Source organism: Dermochelys coriacea, chromosome 3, assembly GCF_009764565.3.
Source record: "Dermochelys coriacea isolate rDerCor1 chromosome 3, rDerCor1.pri.v4, whole genome shotgun sequence".
In the NCBI taxonomy this organism is placed as follows: Eukaryota; Metazoa; Chordata; order Testudines; family Dermochelyidae; genus Dermochelys; species Dermochelys coriacea.
Window position 1 is genome coordinate 55,274,217 of NC_050070.1, and position 19,262 is coordinate 55,293,478.

The following is a 19,262-nucleotide window of genomic DNA, read 5'->3' on the forward strand; positions in this document are numbered from 1 at the left end:
TATTCAGAACTCATTAGCTGCTCTCTCTCCCTCAAATTAGTATGAAAGGGAATATTATATATTAATATTGTTTCATATTTACAATAATAGGAGGCTTTAAAATCAAACTAGACCACCAAGCTTTCAATTATTTATTTGACTGACTTAATGTTAAATCAGCCCTGTCCTGTTTTAAACAGTCAAGTGCTTGAGTGGGAACATTCATTCATGGTCTGACAAGCACTGAGAAAAAATGGAATGTATAAATGTATTATTATTTATCAATAGTATGTAAAGCACTGACAGTGATTGGCACTACACTAAATCCAAACACAAATAAGGGCCTTACTCTAGAGAATTGACAGCCTAAAAGCTACTCACAGAGAAGACCAGATGTACTGGGATACCCAAAAGAAGGAGATAAAATATACATTTTAAAAAAAGTATCTATCTTTTTCTTGTGTTAAGAGCCAAGTCTAAAACTGAATATGAATCTGAAAACTCAACAGTTCAGGTTTAACATTCTGTCCGTCTTTAGATGTTAGTCATTTATTTTCTTCTAATCAGAGAACATTCTTTGAAAAACGTTGATTAAATTTGAAAATCGAAGATGCCAAAAATGTGTTTTAAAAAGCAAATACACTCTAAAGAAAGAACTTATTTTTCAACAGTGTAAATACACATTAATTGCATAAGGCCATCTGCTCACCACCTGCTCTCCATCAGCACAGTGAGGGATGATTTCTAACAATTTGTGCTAGTCAGAATGTGGCCAGGATCTCTTTGTATGGGAAAGCAGTGCCTACTCGCAGCAGATATGCATTTGTCAAGTAGCAACACAAGACATCCATGCCTTTACTCTGCCGTATGGGTAATGGGGATGTGGCCAGCCTAAAGGAGCTCGGAAACACCTGCACTGTGCTGCATGAGCCTATGGCAAAGTGATGTAACTGTTATCAGAATTTTCTATCAGGGTTAATTGTGTTAGTTCAGTATTAAGTTTCCTTTCATGTTGTGTGACATCCACTGGGGGGGGGGGTAAAAGAATAATGTTGCTGCCAAGCAACCAATGGCAGCATGGCAGCGCCAACCATGCTGGCAGTGTTGTGCTTAGGTGTGGGTCTGAAAACTGCACAGAAACGATGGCACTGACTGAGCCTTTAGGACTGAGATACATGAGGAGATTGTACCAATAGAGCCCCAAAGTTACAGGGCCGTAACAATTGTCCAGTACCTGCCGCACATAAGCAGGGAAATGGTGTATCTTTGAGGTGTTTGGCCCCCACAGAGATTTCCTGTAAGAACACCCTCTTTTATGCAGAAGTGCTGTTTTAAAATGGATTAAAATGATGTGGTTTAAATAGAATGTCAATTTTTTCTCTAGCTTCCCCAGGCTGGAAATAATGAGCTGACATTTCTCCCAGTTGCCGGTAGATGAGCTAGTCATGGCAAGATTTAGCACCAGGACCACCTCCCATTCCAGCAACTTTCTGAGGTTTCAATCTTCTATTACGATATAATCAAGATGGTGATAACCTTCCGACAACCAAGGAAGATGTAGTGGTCATTAATTAGGAACAGAGGGTTGAGCTACTGTATGTTGACTGTGGGGTTATGTTTCCTCTGCTAGGATCATTTTACACCCCTAGGGCTATGCTTTGACTCTGGGGAGTGGGGTGGATGTAGAAAGCCCACTGATTGAAACCTCCCTAGGGGGCACAGTGGACATCTTGAGAGACAAAGGTTTTGGGGCTGAGTCTGTGAACAGGATCCAGGAGACTGGTAAGCAAAGAAAAGAATTTTGCAAACAGGTGTGGTTTGATGAAGCAGTCTCACATTTCACACTCCCCATTCCCCTTCAAATTCTTCAGGAGAACCCAGGAATTCCCCTCCCTGCAAGAAAAGCTCAGTTGGGGGGGGGGTAAGGAAAATCCACCTACTGAGAGAAAACAGGAGTTCCTACTAATCCCAGAACTCCCAGTCAGACAGCTCATGAGTTAATCACATTCAGCATTCCACTCCCCCTCTCTCTTCAAGCTGATAAGCATCTTAAAGAAAATGTTCTTTGGCTTCAAGGCACAGTTCCTAACAAAGTTTCTGAGAAGGCTTCACTTTCCCCTCTAATAGCCCCTTTTCTCAGCCCCTGAAAAAGGCAGATGGCAGCAAGTAAGAGAGAAGACTACTCAACTTTATCAGAGGAAGGGGAGTGTTCAGGAGATATCAGCCAAGTCCACAAGAAGGCAAAGCCCTAAAAAGATACCTCAATTTGCAGCTGACTACATTCAATTCTTATTAAATACTAAATTCTTCAGGATACTTTCCTTAACTCCTGAGGAGAAAGGAAATCCACATCTAAAAAGACTCCAAAATGACTCTTTGTCTAGAAGAGGGAATGGGCAAGAATTTTCCTGCACACCCAATCTTGAGCATATTGAAGAATCATGGGTCCAAGTCACAAAACTCCCAAGCCCAAATGCCAGGTTACCTAACAACACCTTTAAAGAGCAGGTAGGAGTTCAGAGTGGACTGGGTGCCACCACCGTTGTCAAAAAAGACCAATTTTTATTCATAGGAGATCCCTATAATTCAATTTTTAAAAGTGCTTTGAGCTAGCTTCTTCAGTGTTTTTCCCATCATAATGCCTATGATTCGTTGTATTATGTCAAACTGGACTTTTGATTCAGGAAATTGCAAACAGTGATGTGTGAAGTACAAAAAAAGAAGAAAGAACTGCATAGAATGATGTTTGGATTTCTTATTTGGTGTTTCCCTGGATCTGACCACTTCATCAACCTGTCTGTCTTATCAATAGTGTAACAGAAAGATCAGCTTTAGGACTCCATCCTTGTTAAGTAGGTTCTCAACCAAGCAAGCCTTGGTTGTGGTCTTCAGGACTGATGTCTCTTCAGGTACACCTTAGAGAATATTCTTTGGGATAGGGCAGACTTAGAGCCTCCTTTGTCTGACAATAAATACACATATTACTTTTCCAGGAATAGCACTAGGTTTGGCTACTTCCTTCCACATTTAGATTGGATTGTAAACTATTACAAGTCATAAACATCCAGAGTTCTCAGAGGGAGGGCCAAGAAATCATTCTATAAGGACCAAAGTGAACTTATAACTCCAGAAGACATAGTCAGCCCTCGCCACATAGAGAGGGGAAGGAAAAGAGGGAGCGGAAGGCCCCACTACACTAATCTATGGGGCAACACCATAGAATGAAGGTGTTGTAAGTGGCATCTGTCAGGTGCTATATAGAAAACACTAATATCCCTCCCAAAACATGTTTTTTATCCTCACCTACCTCATCAGGACCAAGTAAATAAATGGAAGTGATGACCCAATGTCTGATAGCGTTCCAAGCCAAATGGAGGGAAGGAGGCTCCAGCGAGTAGACTCACACTTCTATGAGGTGCCTCAAGATCCAGAAAGCCATACCTAGTCCTTGATCTGAAATAGCTCGACACATCTGCATCATACAAACTTTTGAAAATATAAATACTAAGAAGCAGGGTCATCATGATAAAACTTGGTGGCTTTTATGTGTCAGTTGATTGAAAGGACATATATATATATATATATAGTACTTCCATCTTCGTGGAGTGAAATGGAATCAGAAAATATAAGATTTTACCATGCTTTAATTGCCAACTTTTGTCAACTCAGAAGATAGTGGGATTTATACTGCAGCAACAGAAGATTCACAATAGTCTTTTCCTTCACTTTACTTCTGGTTGGTAAGGGTCTTATTACCCAATAAAAAATGTCATGGAAATAGAGAAAACTAGTCATTTACTGTATAATCTGGTATTCAGCATCAACCCAGAGAAAAGTATGCTCACCTCCTCTCATCAGCCAATTATCGTTTGACATAAGGTCCCTTAATTTTTCTAACAGAAAACCACAACATTTTTAGTACACATCAGAACTTTAGCTCACTCACCCACATGAGAGGTCCTTCAGATACATGGCCTCCCTTCTGTCCTCTGATGAGGAAAGTGGGTGAACTGAGATCCAAGATCTCTCTCTCAGGCACCCTCTACCTCCATCTTTAAAATGGAGGAAGAACTGTTAGCACCATTAGAGAGTTTTTGCCATTGTTGTGTCAGTGGCATATTTGGTAATCTCTGTGGATGCATGCTGTATAAATTAAGTGTGACCAAGTTGGTCACATTAGGACCAGGAAGAACAGATAGTTTCACAACAATAGCTTGGAGCCGTAGGACAGTTTAGTATGTCATTCTTGCCTTCATAATTCAATCATGCAACTTTTTAATCCTGGTCTAGACAAGCAATGACCATTACTCATTTATATCAACAGGCAAGGGCATGTTATGAGCTGAAGTTTTTCCTGGCAAGTGTTAAAAATGATGTTATAGACAGAGTCATACTTTCTTTCCGTAATGGCTATTCATTTGGTTGTAAAACTAGCCTAAAAAGCAGATTGACTTATTTACCAAGACCTGGTCCCTAAGGAATGGTCTCTTAACAAATGTGCTTTAGTTAATTTGGGTAACATGGGAGCTATCAAAGGGCTAACTGTTCACAACCCAGAGCAAAACGCAGCTCAAGATGGTCTACAGCAAATGCAAGGAAAAAGGTGGATACTGGGGAGCCTGATGTTTGCCTTTTCCTCTTATCTCTAGGGCTTTCTGGAAGCTGAGGAGCAAAGGGACAGATCTGATCCTGATTGCTCTGGATTGGACTGGTCTAGCAAGGTCTGAAATTCCAAATTTCTACAGCAGTCATCCATGGACCTCATCCCACTTCCTACAGACATGGCACTTCTCTCCCAATGTTAAGTCCTCCAGAGATTGCAACATGGACTCTGCCTGAAGGCTTGCTGCTTGGAATTAACATAATAATTGAGATGGATCCATCCCTAATAGCTTTCTGGACATCTGTAATTTTTAGGACATACTTTAAATATTAGGAGGGAGAGATGCATTTTCAAAGTGGTGTCTTTCTAAGGGAGTATGAGGCCAACTGAGTTCCTCAAATGTTGCTATGAGTCTTAAGGACCCTTAAAAGTCAGGGTTAAAAGACAGCACTGTGCATGACTAGGGAGCCATCAAAGACCAAGCTCAAGGGACACATCTTTTAATTGTCAAGTTTTCCAGGCAGGAACTTTAACTTTATGTTGAGCAGTCGTTATCTTCCTCTCTTTGTACCTTTGGAGTCAGTGGACCAAACCTATCGGAGGGGCTGAAAGCCTCTCCCTCTTCTCTAGCTTGTTGGATCTCTATATGTGGCTATGTATCAAGGAGGCTTATCAAGTAGAAGGTTCCTCCTCTCCACTGTTGGTGAGAGCCCACGCAGCTCAGAATATGGCAGCTTCTTGGGCTATAGGAGGTTGCCTCTGATGTTCTGAAATCTCATAGGCAGCCCTCTGACATTCCACCTATAGTTTCACAAAGAATTCAGACATGGATCCCTTCTCAGATTGTATATTCAGAGAAGAATTCAGGTAAGATTTCTTTTAATAATAGTAATAACAACTATTTGGTGTTCACTTGAAATATATGTACCTTTTATGTGTAGAAAGTTAGCCTCAGACCTCACAATATTCTGTGTATATGTCAGAGTCAACCATCATGAATTTTATATCATACAAATAAACATATTACCATCATAGCAAGAAGAGGTGCCGAGCCCTTATAGTGCTGGCATTTCTAAAAATTTTCCAACTAAACAAAGTAATTAAAACAAAGTCTATTTCAATCCAGTTCCGATTAATGGTAAGTACTTGAAAAATTAGTATTTAAAACTAATTTCTACCACTGTTTATAAAATAAACTAAAGTTTGAAAAATATAGGGATCACCATTAAAAGCCAGAATTAGTTAATTACTATATAATACTATGTGAGACTACCACTCATAATATTCACCTTATAAATAAGATAGAAAATAACCATTGTATGCTTTGTGATAATAGTGGGCAGTATTACAAACTCTTTATTGGCTTCTAATGCATTTGATAGAAAAAAATAAAACAGTTATATTGCATTGCTTACATTTTTGTGGTATGGTATATGCTTATATCAAGAAGTATAAAGTCATGATATATAAATGCAAAATATAATTTGCAACTTATATTTGCCCTACTGTATATGATAATGTGTGGTGCAACTTGGATTATTTAACGTTCTCGTTAGAGTAGTGACCAGAATCTGTAATCAGTGTGGGAACCTTATTGTATGAGGCACTATACAAATATGTATGAAGATGTGGTTCCTAGATACTAAGTTACAATCTAAAAAACAATCCTGGCAGGTATTATTGTTAGTTACTATTTACCTAGCAACTAAAGTGCAGTAGATGTTTTACAGACAAAAAGGAAATAAGGTTTCAGCCCTGAAGGGTTTACAGTCTAAACATTACCAAAAGGGAGCCAATACCACATTAATTACATTTTCTTAGGCTATATCTGCACTGCACCACAGTGCAGACTACCGGGTGTGAAATGCAGAGCACGCCAAAATATTGCACTCGAACAGCCCTGTGCGGATGCTGCTTTTGTGTGAACTAAAAGATACCTAGTTCATGTAGTCTTCTACGTTTTAGTTCATGCCAGCAGTGTCCATGCAGGATAGAACATTTTGGTGCACTTGGCAATTCACACACCTGTAGTCTTCACTGTGGCATAGTGTACACAAGCCCATAGTTTCTTTATTAAATATTGGGTTGTGATATTTATTGCTAACTTAAATATACTCAAATACTACAAAACACAGATTTTCCAAGTAAAGACTCTATTTCATAAAGAGTTTGATCTTTGGGGTTTCAGCTGTAGTCCATCCTTTAGGCTCCCTTGAGTCTTAAGCTTCATACAGACATAGGTGCTGGAACTAAGGGTGATGGGGTTGCTGCCGCACTCCCTGGCTTGAAGTGGTTTCCATTATATACAGGGTTTATAGTTTGGTTCAATGTCTCTCAGCATGCCCCCTATAAAGATTGTTCCAGCACCCCCGCATACAGATTCCAAAAGTTGATTGGAACTAAACTAAACTAAACCAAAAATCTGGGATTATGGCAACTTTCCTTTGAAAACCACCAGGCAAAAATCATGCTTCTACTACTAATGTCCATCTTTGGAAAGGTGCCCTAAACTCAGTAATGATACACGTTTCTGATAAGCAAAGTCTTGTTGCCAGTATATAAAGCCTTTAATGAAAGATGCCTTGAGCAAAGGTCAGAGCTGGACCTAGGACCATGCAGAATCATAGAATATCAAGGTTGGAAGGGACCTCAGGAGGTCATCTAGTCCAACCCCCTGCTCAAAGCAGGAGCTATCCCCAATTTTTGCCCCAGATCCCTAAATGGCCCCCTCAAGGATTGAACTCATAACCCTGGGTTTAACAAGCCAATGCTCAAACCACTGAGCTATCCCTCCCCACAGTGTATGTATGGCTGCACTTGCCACCCCCTCAGTCAGTCATGTGATGCTGGTAACTAGGGTGACTGGACAGCAAATGTGAAAAATCAGGATGGGGGTGGGGGGTAATTGGTACCTATATAAGACAAAGCTCCAAATATCGGGACTGTCCCTATAAAATCGGGACATCTGGTCACCCTACTGGTAACATCATCAAACATTAAGAGACAAGCCTAAGAAGGCAGCTTTCTTTTCAGACTTGCAGCACAGGGCTGTCACCTGAGCCATTCTCTCTTCAGCAAGGAGCTGCAGAGTAACAGTACCCAACCCAGATGAGGCATTGCCATCCCAGAGCTGCAAGGGAAGAGAGGGACAGAGTCATCCTGCCTTCCTTCCAATCAGAACCTGTCACCAGTTCCTGCTGGGAGCAGGAGGTCTGATCTAGGCACCCTTTGCTCTTCCTCTCCCTGTTGTAGTCTGAGAGGAAGCAGTTAGACCACAGCAGAGCAAACAAAGACAGGGCAGACAAAGCTTCTGCTTTACACTCTTCCTGAGACACACAGAAATCCATGCTGGGTGTGGGTGTAAATTTCAAATCATGCTGTGCCGCACACTCCCATCCAGTCGCAGGCCTGGTGGTCAGAAGATCCCAGCAGAGCTGCCTTCCTTCCCCTCTGGTCTGGCAGCATAAGGATATGTGTATTCTTTCTTAAACTCTGCAGCAGAATGCCAGGAAGGATGAAGAAGGGAAAGTTCTAGGCAGAAGTGTTATATAAAGCAGAAAGAAAGACGCTTTAGCAATAATATAGTTTTCCTTATTCCAGTTAAGCTCCTTAGAATCATAAAATCATAGAAGATTAGGATTGGAAGAGACCTCAGGAGGTCATCTAGTCCAACCCCCTGCTCAAAGCAGGACCAACACCAAATAAATCATCCGAGCCAGGGATTTGTCAAGCCCTCTAAGAATGGAGATTCCACCACCTCCCTAGTTAGCCCATTCCAGTGCTTCACCACCCTACTAGTGAAATAGTGTTTTCTAATAACCTAAACCTCCCCCACTGCAACTTGAGACCACTATTCCTTGTTCTATCATCTGCCACCACTGAGAACAGCCTAGCTCCATCCTCTTTGGAACCCTCCTTCAGGTAGTTGAAGGCTGCTACCAAATACCCCCTCACTCTTCTTTTTTGCAAATAAGCCCAGTTCCCTCAGTCTCTCCTCATAAGTCATGTGCCCCAGTCCCCTAATCATTTTTGTTGCCCTCCACAGGACTCTCTCCAATTTGTCCACATCCTTTCTATAGTGGGAGGCCCAAAACTAGATGCAATTCTCCAGCTGTGGCCTCACCAGTACCGAATAGAGGGGAATAATCACTTCCCTCGATCTGCTAGCAATGCTCCTACTAATGCAGCCCAATATGCCGTAAGCCTTCTTGGCAACAAGGGCACACGGTTGACTCATATCCAGCTTCTTGCCCACTGTAATCCCCAGGTCCTTTTCTGTAGAACTGCTGCTTAGCCAGTCAGACCCCAGCCTGTAGAAGTGCGTGGGATTCTTCCATTTTAAGTGCAGGACTCTGCACTTGTCCTTGTTGAACCTCATCAGATTTCTTTTGGCCCTATCCCTACCCTCCAGCATATCTACCTTCTGCCCCAGCTTAGTGTCATCTACATATTTGTTGAGGGTGCAATCCATCCCGTCATCCAGATCATTAATGAAGATGTTGAATAAAACCGGCCCCAGGACCGACCCCTGGGGAACTCCTCTTGATACCGGCTGCCAACTAGACATCGAGCCATTGATCACTACCCATTGAGTCTGTCGATCTAGCCAGCTTTCTATCCACCTTACAGTCCATTCATCCAGTCCATATTTCTTTAGCTTGCTGGCACGAATACTGTGGGAGACCATATCAAAAGCTTTGCTAAAGTCAAGGTATATCATGTCCACCACTTTTCCCCATATCCCCAAAGCCAGTTATCTCATCATAGAAGACAATCAGGTTGGTCAGGCATGACTTGCCCTTGGTGAATCCATGTTGACCTCCTCCAGGTGCTTCAAAATGGATTTTTTGAGGACCTGCTCCATGATTTTTCCTGGGACTAAGGTGAGGCTGGCTGGCCTGTAGTTCCCCTGATTCTCCTTCTTCCCTTTTTAAAAGATGGCCACTATATTTGCCTTTTTCCTTGTTTAGTGTTAGAAGAATGTGATTCTTTCCCTCACTCACTGAAGGTGAAGATTTCTGTACGGCTGCTTCCCTTTCCCCCAGCCTCAGGCTGGAAGATGTGGGGGGTGAAGATCCCATTGGCATTTGCCCTGGACATGGGTGTGCTGAGGAGGAACTCTGTCAATGTTTCCATCCAGGCCTATGGTTTGAAGATTCTGATGGGAGTGCCAACCCCACCAGTACTACCTCGTCTGCCAGGAGAGCAAAGTTTATGCAGTGGTTATAGAGAATCCATTGTGTAATCCATGCCAGTCTTTTAGAGTACTGAGTATAGCAGCCAAATCATGCTAGTCCATTCCAGGTTTTGGTTTTTGACTAGAGAGTAGAGTTAGCTACAAACAGAAGCTGCATGCTGTGTTCTGTGATCTATAGAATTAAACCTGCGATCTACGGAATCTTATTTTAAAACTGTATACTTCATCTGTGTGATTCATTCCAGAAGCTCCTAATAAGTGAGGACAGAACACTGGCAACGGAGGTGGGATCAGCAAGAACCAGAAGACAAAACAAACAAAAGAAGAGAACACAACAAAAGGGGAAAAAAGCATAAGTTCTTTCTAGCTGTTGAATTTTTAGAGTGTACAACAGTGCCTCAAAAAACGCCATGCTGTAATCAGAACTTTGCAGGGATGCTCTGTCAGACCAGACGTGTGGTTGCAGCCATTCTGTGTGTGACATATTCTGCTCAATCAGCCAAGAAGTGTTGTGGCAACCATTTTGACTCTGACATATCCTCCAGACTGCATCAGAAAGCCTAAATACATCTGTTGCAAGTTAAAAAGAAACAACAAAAACCTAAACATACAACAGTGTACACAGAAAATTGCTAAACAAGATTTTATGACAAGTCTATCCAGGGTCTAGCTCGTCTCCCACAGGCACATAGTATGTTTTGCTATACCATAGTGTTAACTTAAAAAAACAATGTTCCTGAACTTCTCTGAGTTTCCTGTCCATGAATCTCATTCTCCTCTGAGACCCAGATGGGAACACTGGCTTGAAAGGTTAGAAAATCTATTTCTTGCAATGAAGGAACATGACTCTACAACAAAAAGTGCTCTGCTCCTCATTTTTCAGGAAACGAGGAGCACCGTATTTTTAAATCATTGCCTAACCCTGCTGATAGTAAGGACTCAGAGAAAGCAAAAACAGTCTTCATAAGGTACTTTAAACCACAAAGAAACATTTGCTTGCCAGAACATATGTTGTTCATAGTCAGTCATCAAGAAGGGGAAAACATGGGTGAGTATCTTGCATGCGTATACCATCTTGTGAGATCATGGAAGTTCACAAATGTGGACCATGAGATAAGAGGGGCAGATAATACTAGGATGCTTGTCATCTAAGCTGAGAAGACAAATTTTCGGAGACCCCTAAATGACTCTCTTCAGAGTACTGGACACTGCGTGAATGAACAAGTTGTTGGAAACACATGCTCAACCAAATAGAGCAAGGAAATCTGGCAACAAGTACAGAGGCAGCACATTCACTCCACACTAAGAACTCAATCAGTAATTAGGTGTGGCAACCAACCATGGAAGAATCAGGGTCCAGCCACAAAGATAACAAATGTAAAATGCTACAAATCTGGAGGCTCATAACCACACCAACATGTATGTTTGTCCAGTAATGGGGTCCTCTGTTATAGCTGTGGAAAACCAAACCACTATGCAAAAGTCTGTAGATGTCCTACTCCCTCACAAGTTGAGACAAATTTCTAAAAAAGACATAAGATCAAGTGAACACGCTTCAAACAACACCTTAGAAGTTGACAGCTCTTATGTCTTCACAGTATTTCCTGAGAACAAAGTCTTTGAATCACAGACTTTGTTCAGCCATGACACCACATCATCATACAAGGATATGAGACTGATGTCTTAGTTGACACTGATACATCACTGATTGTGATGGCTCACTCTTTGTATGATGCCATACCACAACAGCAGTAAAAGTATATGCCTATGGAAATCCAGACCCATTGACAATGTGTAGTGTACTCTCAGCTCATTTTGTATTTAAGAACAGGTCTGTTACCAGTCCAATGTATATGATGATTAATGGCAGAGATACACTGATTAGTTATGCCACAGCAAGTGCACTAGGTCTGATTCAGATGACCCAAATAGTACAGCCTAACAAGCTAAATCAACTCCTTCAGTCTCATGAGGATATGTTCAAAGAAATAGGAAAGTTGAAGGGACAGGCAGTAAAACTGCATATTGATGACATGGTTCAGCCTATAGCTCTACCACACAAACACATTCCTTTCTATTTCAGAAAGGTGGAAGAAGAGTTAGCATGCCTGGAAGAACTTGACATCATTGAGCAAGTGGGAGGCCCCACACCATAGGTCTCCCCTATACTCGTGCCCCAGGAACCAACGCCACTAGGCAAAATCTGAATTTGACTTGATATGCATTTTTCCAATAGGCTATCAAATGTGAGCAACACATCACCCTCACTGTAGATGACATTATTGCATTAACTTGAGCTTCACCCTAAGCCCAGGTACATAGCAAACTTCATGAAACATGTGGGTCTATACAGCTATAAACAATTCAGTTTTGGCATTTCTTCAGCTGCAAAAATATTTCAAAATGCCATATATGAGACACTGGCTGGAATCTCTGGAGTTCTTAATGTGAGTGATGACATATTAGTATTTGGCACCACATCCGAAGATCATCTAACTCAACTAGCAGCTGTTTTTGAATGACTGCAGGAGCAGAATCTCAAGTTAAATCTAGACAACTGAGAGTATAATAAAACCTGCATTTGATTTTTTTATACACATTCTCCAAAGATGGCATGCCAGCAGATCCAAAGAAAGTGAAGGACCTTCCCATTCATTGCCTGCTGGGGCTTGCAAATTACTGCAGCAGATTCATTCCAAGGTTAACCACTATCACACAGACTCTGACACCTCTAACCGGGAAAGATCAAATATGGGTTTGGTCAGATGGACATCAAAATCCATCTGAGAATGTAAAGAAATCCCTTACTGGTGATGTAGTGATGCCATATTTTAAGTCTAATAAGAGAATGGAACTTTTAGTAGATGTTGGATTAGGAGCAGTCCTCACACAGGTTGACTAACATGGTCAAATTTACACCAATGCTTATGCCAGCAAGGCTCTTTCTCCCTCTGAACAACAGTACTCTCAGACAGAAAGAGAAGCTCTTTCTGTAGCATGGGGATAGTTCCATTTTCTATTCCTGGTGGAATTATGTGCCAAAAAATTAAAAATTCTGCAACAAAAATTTAAAATGATGCACACGATATTTTAAAATTCTGCAAAATTCTGCAGTTTATTTGTCAAAACAACACCATATAATCACACCAGTTTCAATTATTTTTGGTCATTTACTTCAAAATACCTGCCAAAAAGTATGTCTGTAATAATACAGAGAACAAAAAAGATTCAGGAAATGTTTTTTGACAAATAATTCACAGAATATCAGGGTTGGAAAGGACCTCAGGAGGTCATCTAATCCAACCCCTGCTCAAAGCAGGACCAATCCCCAATTTTTGCCCCAGATCCCCAGTGGCCCTTTCAAGGGTTGAACTCATAAACCTGGGTTTAGCAGGCCAATGCTCAAACCACTGAGCCATCCCTCCCTTCCTCCCAGGCATATTAATACAGAACTCTGAGTAATAATTCATTTAAACTACAATACAGAATCATATTTCCCACATCCCTCAAAAGCAGTGCAAAGGTTTGGGGTAGTCAGGGGTAACACAGGAGCTGAGGGAGAGGGAAGTAAATTGCTGGGGAGGAGCCTGGCTGTGAACTTGGAGGATTGTTGGGTATGGGTGGGACAGGTTTTATGAGTGGGTCAAGTATGGAACAGATTTTACCAGGGGGGCAGGGAGGGAGTGTTAGGGAGCTTCTCTGATGCAGACACTGGCTGACCCCTAGTCTCACCCATTCAGTCAGCACATCTCCTCCTGTCCCCATGTGTCTCTGTGCCTTCACCCAGCCACTCTCCTATTCCTTTGTAGCATGGCATTCCCCATCACCATGTGTCTCTGTGCCCTCACCCAGCCACTCCCATCTCTATGTCTCCCTGTACCCCCTCCTCGATCCCCATGTGTCTTGGTGCCCCCATCCAGCCACTTCTCTGTCCCTTTGTAGCTCTGCAACCTCTCCCCCATCACCACGTGTCTCTATGCCCTCACCCAGCTACTCCCCTGTCCCTATGTCTCCCTGTACCGCCTCCCTCAACCCGATGTGTCTGTGCACCTCCCTCCCTACTGTGGCCCTGTGCCTCCACTCCCATTCAGACCCTGCCCCAGTCTGTCCTCCCCCACTAGCCCTTATGAGTCCATGTAATCCCCCCAGCACCCTACACTGTCTGTCTCCCCATAGCCCCTGTCTCCTGACCTGGCCACAAGTGCTGTGAAGAAGGCAGCCTTTCTCTTCCTTAGCTGGCCGTGAGCTGCAGCTTTGTTCTATCACCACAGTGCCCTCTGATGGGGAAAAGGCACCACTGCAGAAATTATTTTGTGCTGGGAGCTGCTGCTGCTGCTCTTGCACCACAGCGCCCCCGGTGGGCAAAGGTGGAACTGCAGCAACATTAGGTTTTTTTTCTGCGCAAAAAATTAGAAATTTGCAGGGTTCATTAATTATGCACTTGTGCAGTAATGCAGAATTCCCCCAGGAGTAATTTTCATTTATTCATTTATGGATGTCATTTCACAATTCTGACTGATCACAAACCTAGTGAACATATGTTCAACAATCTCTCTTTTCACCCACCAACTCACATTGAGCAGCAGATGCTCAAACTACAAGATTATGACTACAAAGTTATTTATTAGCCTGGAAATGATAACCCTGCTGACTACTTCTTCAGGCACCCTATTCCTGAAACAGCTAACAAATTACAAAACTAAAGCAGACGCACATGTAAACTCCTCTCACACACCATTCCCAAACAAACAAAAACAGCCGCAGATTCTGACACATCTTTAAATGGTCATCAAAACCATTTGAAGTGGTCAATGGAAAAAACTTCCTCTGAGCCTACAACATTTGACTCCTGAAACACAAGTTGTTCTACAATAATTTGCCTGTGTTCAAAATGAACTTATTGTTCATTGTTCACAGATGATGACCTCCTACTCTGAGAAACAAGACTTGTTATTCCACGTTTATTGTGGGATCAATTGATTTGGCTCACAAAGGTCATCAGGGACTGGGAAAAACAAAATCCCTGTTCAGATAAAAGGTCTGGTTCCCTGGGCTGGATAGCCATCCCAAACATCACATTAAATTCTGCAGAGTATGCAGGCAGCAGTTCTGGAAAAGCACACGCCTCCACTACATGCATCTCCTCTCCCCATGGACAGAAGTAGCATGGATTTTTGATGATCTCCCTAATGGAAAGCATTTACTGGTTGTTAAAGACAACTGTTTTCATTAGCCGGAAGTTGAAATGGTCATTACTACTTCTGCCATTGCCATTATACCCAAACTAGGCAAGATTTTGTCAGCCTCTGGCATACCAGCTGTTATTAAAAGTGACAATGTTCCTCCCTTTCATGGCTCTCAATTCACCCAATTTGCAGAGTATCTTAGTTTCAGAGATCATAAACTTACTCTGCACTGGCCACAATGGAGAAGTTGAGAGGTTTATGTGAAGAAAGCACCATGAATTAATGCAGCTGATGGATTGGACATGAAATAGAAGTTATTTTGTTTCCTCCATAAATATTGAACCCTTTCTCACTATTCAACTGGCATGGTGCCTGCCACTGTCTTGTTCAGCAGTTAATTAACAACAAAATTCCCATAAGTTGAGATAAAACAAAATGATGAATCTCTACAACAACATGACAACAAAGTGAAGCTCATAATAAAATGATATGCTGATCAGCGCAGATGGGCAAGACCAAACCTTTCAGTGTCAGAGACATAGTTCTAGTCAGAAACTTTCAGCCTTGCCACAAATGCTCTGCGCTTTTTTCCCCCTGAGCCTCATAGGATCACTATGGTCAAAGGAACAATGGTCACTGTTCAGAGAGGATGCTATAAAATCACTCAAATTGCATCTCCTGATATTCCCACTCCACTAGATGATGGTGGTGATGATGACAACCTTACAGAGATTGAACTCCCTCTACGCTCTCCAAAGCAAGTGAGTAAGTCAAGTACCTGTGCTTCAGAGGTTGAAAATCACCATTATCTGAAAAGAAGTAGCCATTAGCTACCAGTGCATTTGATGGACTTTATAATCAATTACTGTGTTTCTGTGGACACAGTGATCAATCAGGCTATTGATGAAGTGAGCCACAAAAGCTTATGCTCAAATAAATTTGTTGGTCTCTAAGGTGCCACAAGTACTCCTTTTCTTTTTGGAAATTTTAGTGGCACTGCTCACTTAGGCCAGTGAAGGGTGAAGAAGCAAATTGAGAGTCCCTCCTGGCCCCAGTCATGCTTGGTGAGAGGGAGTTGAATATCCCTATCTCCTTCTTGAATGCACATGGATGCTGAAGGTATAGAGAGCTCTGTTGCAGGTGCCTCTTCACTGGTCTGCTGCCTGTAGAGGGTAGCATGTATTATTTAATTGATTTAATGAGGCAAAAGGCAATTAGTTTGAATTACCTTGAAAGGGACATGAGTATTAACACATTTTGCTGAAAATGCCTTGTGTACCAGAGGGACACACTTCCCACCCAAAACAAACAAACCAACGTTTAGACAGTCCAAATACTATTTGGGGGAACTCAAACTTTCGAAAAATGTTGATCACAGAGACTTTGTTGTGTTGGTCAGATCAAAACCAGCTGCTAAGGTTTCTCATTCAGGAATTAAATTGTAGTCTTTGATCTTGAAGCTCAAAGAAAGGCCATCAGTAAGTTCATCATGACTTCAAACCCAGATGTCTCAGCCTTAGCCTTTCCCAGGTGTCTCTAAAGATAGAGACACTTTGGTATGCTAGTCAGCTCTGCCTCCTTCTCAAAGCCAATAAAACCAAACATAAAATTGATTCTGGGGTGTGAACATTTTACTAAACTTCAGTCTCCAACCTCAATTGACAATTCCTCTCACAACCTAAGAGATTGAGCTGCAAAGCCAGCAGGCTTAGCTTTATGCTACATGGTCAGGATGCTGAAATTCGACCTCAGAAAAACTGCTACCCTGGATGAGAGAAAAGCCTATGTACTATGAGTACCTCATGTCAGGGAAGACAACACCTCAGATTTATTGTAACCCTGTTTTGCTCCATATCATCACAGATGAACCAGAACCAGAAACATATATTCTCTGCTTTCTAAGGATGTGTTTGGAAAGACAGAAGGGCTGGTAAATAATCAATTTTTGTGACAGCTAGAGGGTCCAGCAAGCCTGTCAGGTCTAATACAATCAGATTCTGGATTAAAACTCACATAGGAAGTGCTGGTATAGACATGCAAAATTTGGAATCCTCTCAATCCAGGGGAGCATCAGCGACTGCTCTAGCCAGCATGGGATGTGACATTTGCTACCATTAGCTCTGCAGCACATTGGTTCAGAGACAGGCCCTTCATCAAGCACTATTAGGGACAAGAAAAACCTGGAAGCTCCAAGTCTCAGATTCTAGGAAGTACTTATCTCTCATATGTGAACAATAACATTGATTTAATTCTCAAATTTATAGAAGAAATATTACAAATGAAATTATGTTAACAGTAGGTAAATCAGTTTACTTGAGGACATAAACAGCATGGTCCAGATTATGGTTCTCAATTATACTAATGTAAATCTGGAATAACTCTACTGGCATATTGAAGTTACTCTACATTTACATCTTTGTAATTAAGAGCAAAATTTAGTTCACTTTTCCCCTGCCCTCATATAAACATAGATTTCCATGCATGGTGTATACGTAGGTGGAATAATTTCTTCCTCTTATATACATGCACCTTGTTCTGTTGTATGTCTGGGTCTTTTTGTTTTCTCCTGCCCTTATAGAAAGAGGAAGATCTCAATAGGCACCAGAGAGAGAAGCCAGATAGTGAGCCCTCTTACATCTACTGCCTCCCCAGATGTTTTGTATGAGGATATTCCTCATTCTCTGGAACCACAAATGGAAATTTTCTTCTTTGGAACTTTCTTACAGGTTCTCGTCTAACTCTCTTCAGAGGGGAGTTTCTGTTACCTGAGGATTTAGGTTTTTACCAATTTCTTACACTTATTCGGAAGAATGGGTTGTTTCTAACATATCTATATGAGTCTCACTGTGTTTTTGGATATGTGTGACAAAAGTGTATTAACAGGTGCTGGAACTAGGAATGCCAGGGTGCTGCCGCACCCCCTGGCTTGAAGTTGTTTCCATTATATACAGGATTTACAGTTTGTTTCAATGGCTCTCAGCACACTCACTATAAATTCTTCCAGTACCCCAAGTATATTAGTTTATTTCTAATTTCGAGACTCAAAAATCTCTTTATTCCAGGCACTGCAGTTTCTTTCAAAATCAAAGATGCTGGAAAAATAAGACACTTCAAAATGCCACACTGTTATTTTGGGTATGAAGAATTAACCTCCTCACAGCTGATGAAGCAAAGGTTGAAACACACAAAATGGCTGCCCATGAATATAACTACTCAATTCACGCCATTCTCAGCAGCCTGAGCAAAAAGAGAGAGAATTGGTAAGCCTTTGCATATTTTAATTATCGCTGATCTCAAGCAGAACTCACTATATGCAGAGACTGTGGGGTTTCAGGTTTATTTAAAAATCTCTTTGAAAAGTCTGGATGTGAGTATCAATTGGTGTGAGCAAATGTAAAACATGATGGGCTACTATAATTATATACAAACAGACCAGAGCAGAAGTTAGCCCAACATGTCTCCAGTATGCTGCTGTCACAGACAAGAAGTGGTTTGAAGAGCAGAGTATTGGTAGTATCCTCGCTGCTGCTTTATGCCCAACTTGGCTGGTTATTTAATTCTCTAGGGTAAGGGTCTGACTAACCTGCAAGTAGGCTGTATGACATCATAACAGATTGGGCATGAGTCTAAGGAGCTAAGAAACAATATACAATATGTGCATCAAATGTTGTGATTCCCAGTGCTTGAAATAACTCTCTGTCCTGAGGTTCCATGCCCCTTAGAGATAGGATAGGTGCCAGGATATTGTAGAAAATTTTAGAAAGGAAACATAACTTCCATAGCTGCATGGAGCTTGAGTTTGAGCTGGTTAAATCAGGTGACATGACAGTCATGGGGAAAGAGTTAGTAAAATCATGTTTCCAAACTCTTTTGTCTCTTCATTGAAAGGCACCGGGGAAAAAGCCAAAACATGCTTTCTTAGACTTGCCAGATATGAAAGTGACTCACCGAGCTCTGAGTGAAAATCTGTTCCATGGCCTTCTGCAGTCTTCTGATTAAGAGCAAATACATGTATTATGAGTAGAGTCCTCTGTGACCAAGACACAGGTAATTTTCCTTGTAAAAAAAAGTAAACTATTCATATATACATGCTAAGTGACTATTCTTTTGGAAGAGTTTCATTACTGTATGAGTAATAGAATGAGGGGATGAACACATCTTTACACAGAGTGGTAGAGTCTGGTCCTTACTCACGTTGTATAGTACCAGCACTTTACTACATGAGTAGCTCTATACAGCCAGATTCAGCTACCCTTACTCACATTAAGCAGGACCTTACTATTGGACTTTGCCATTG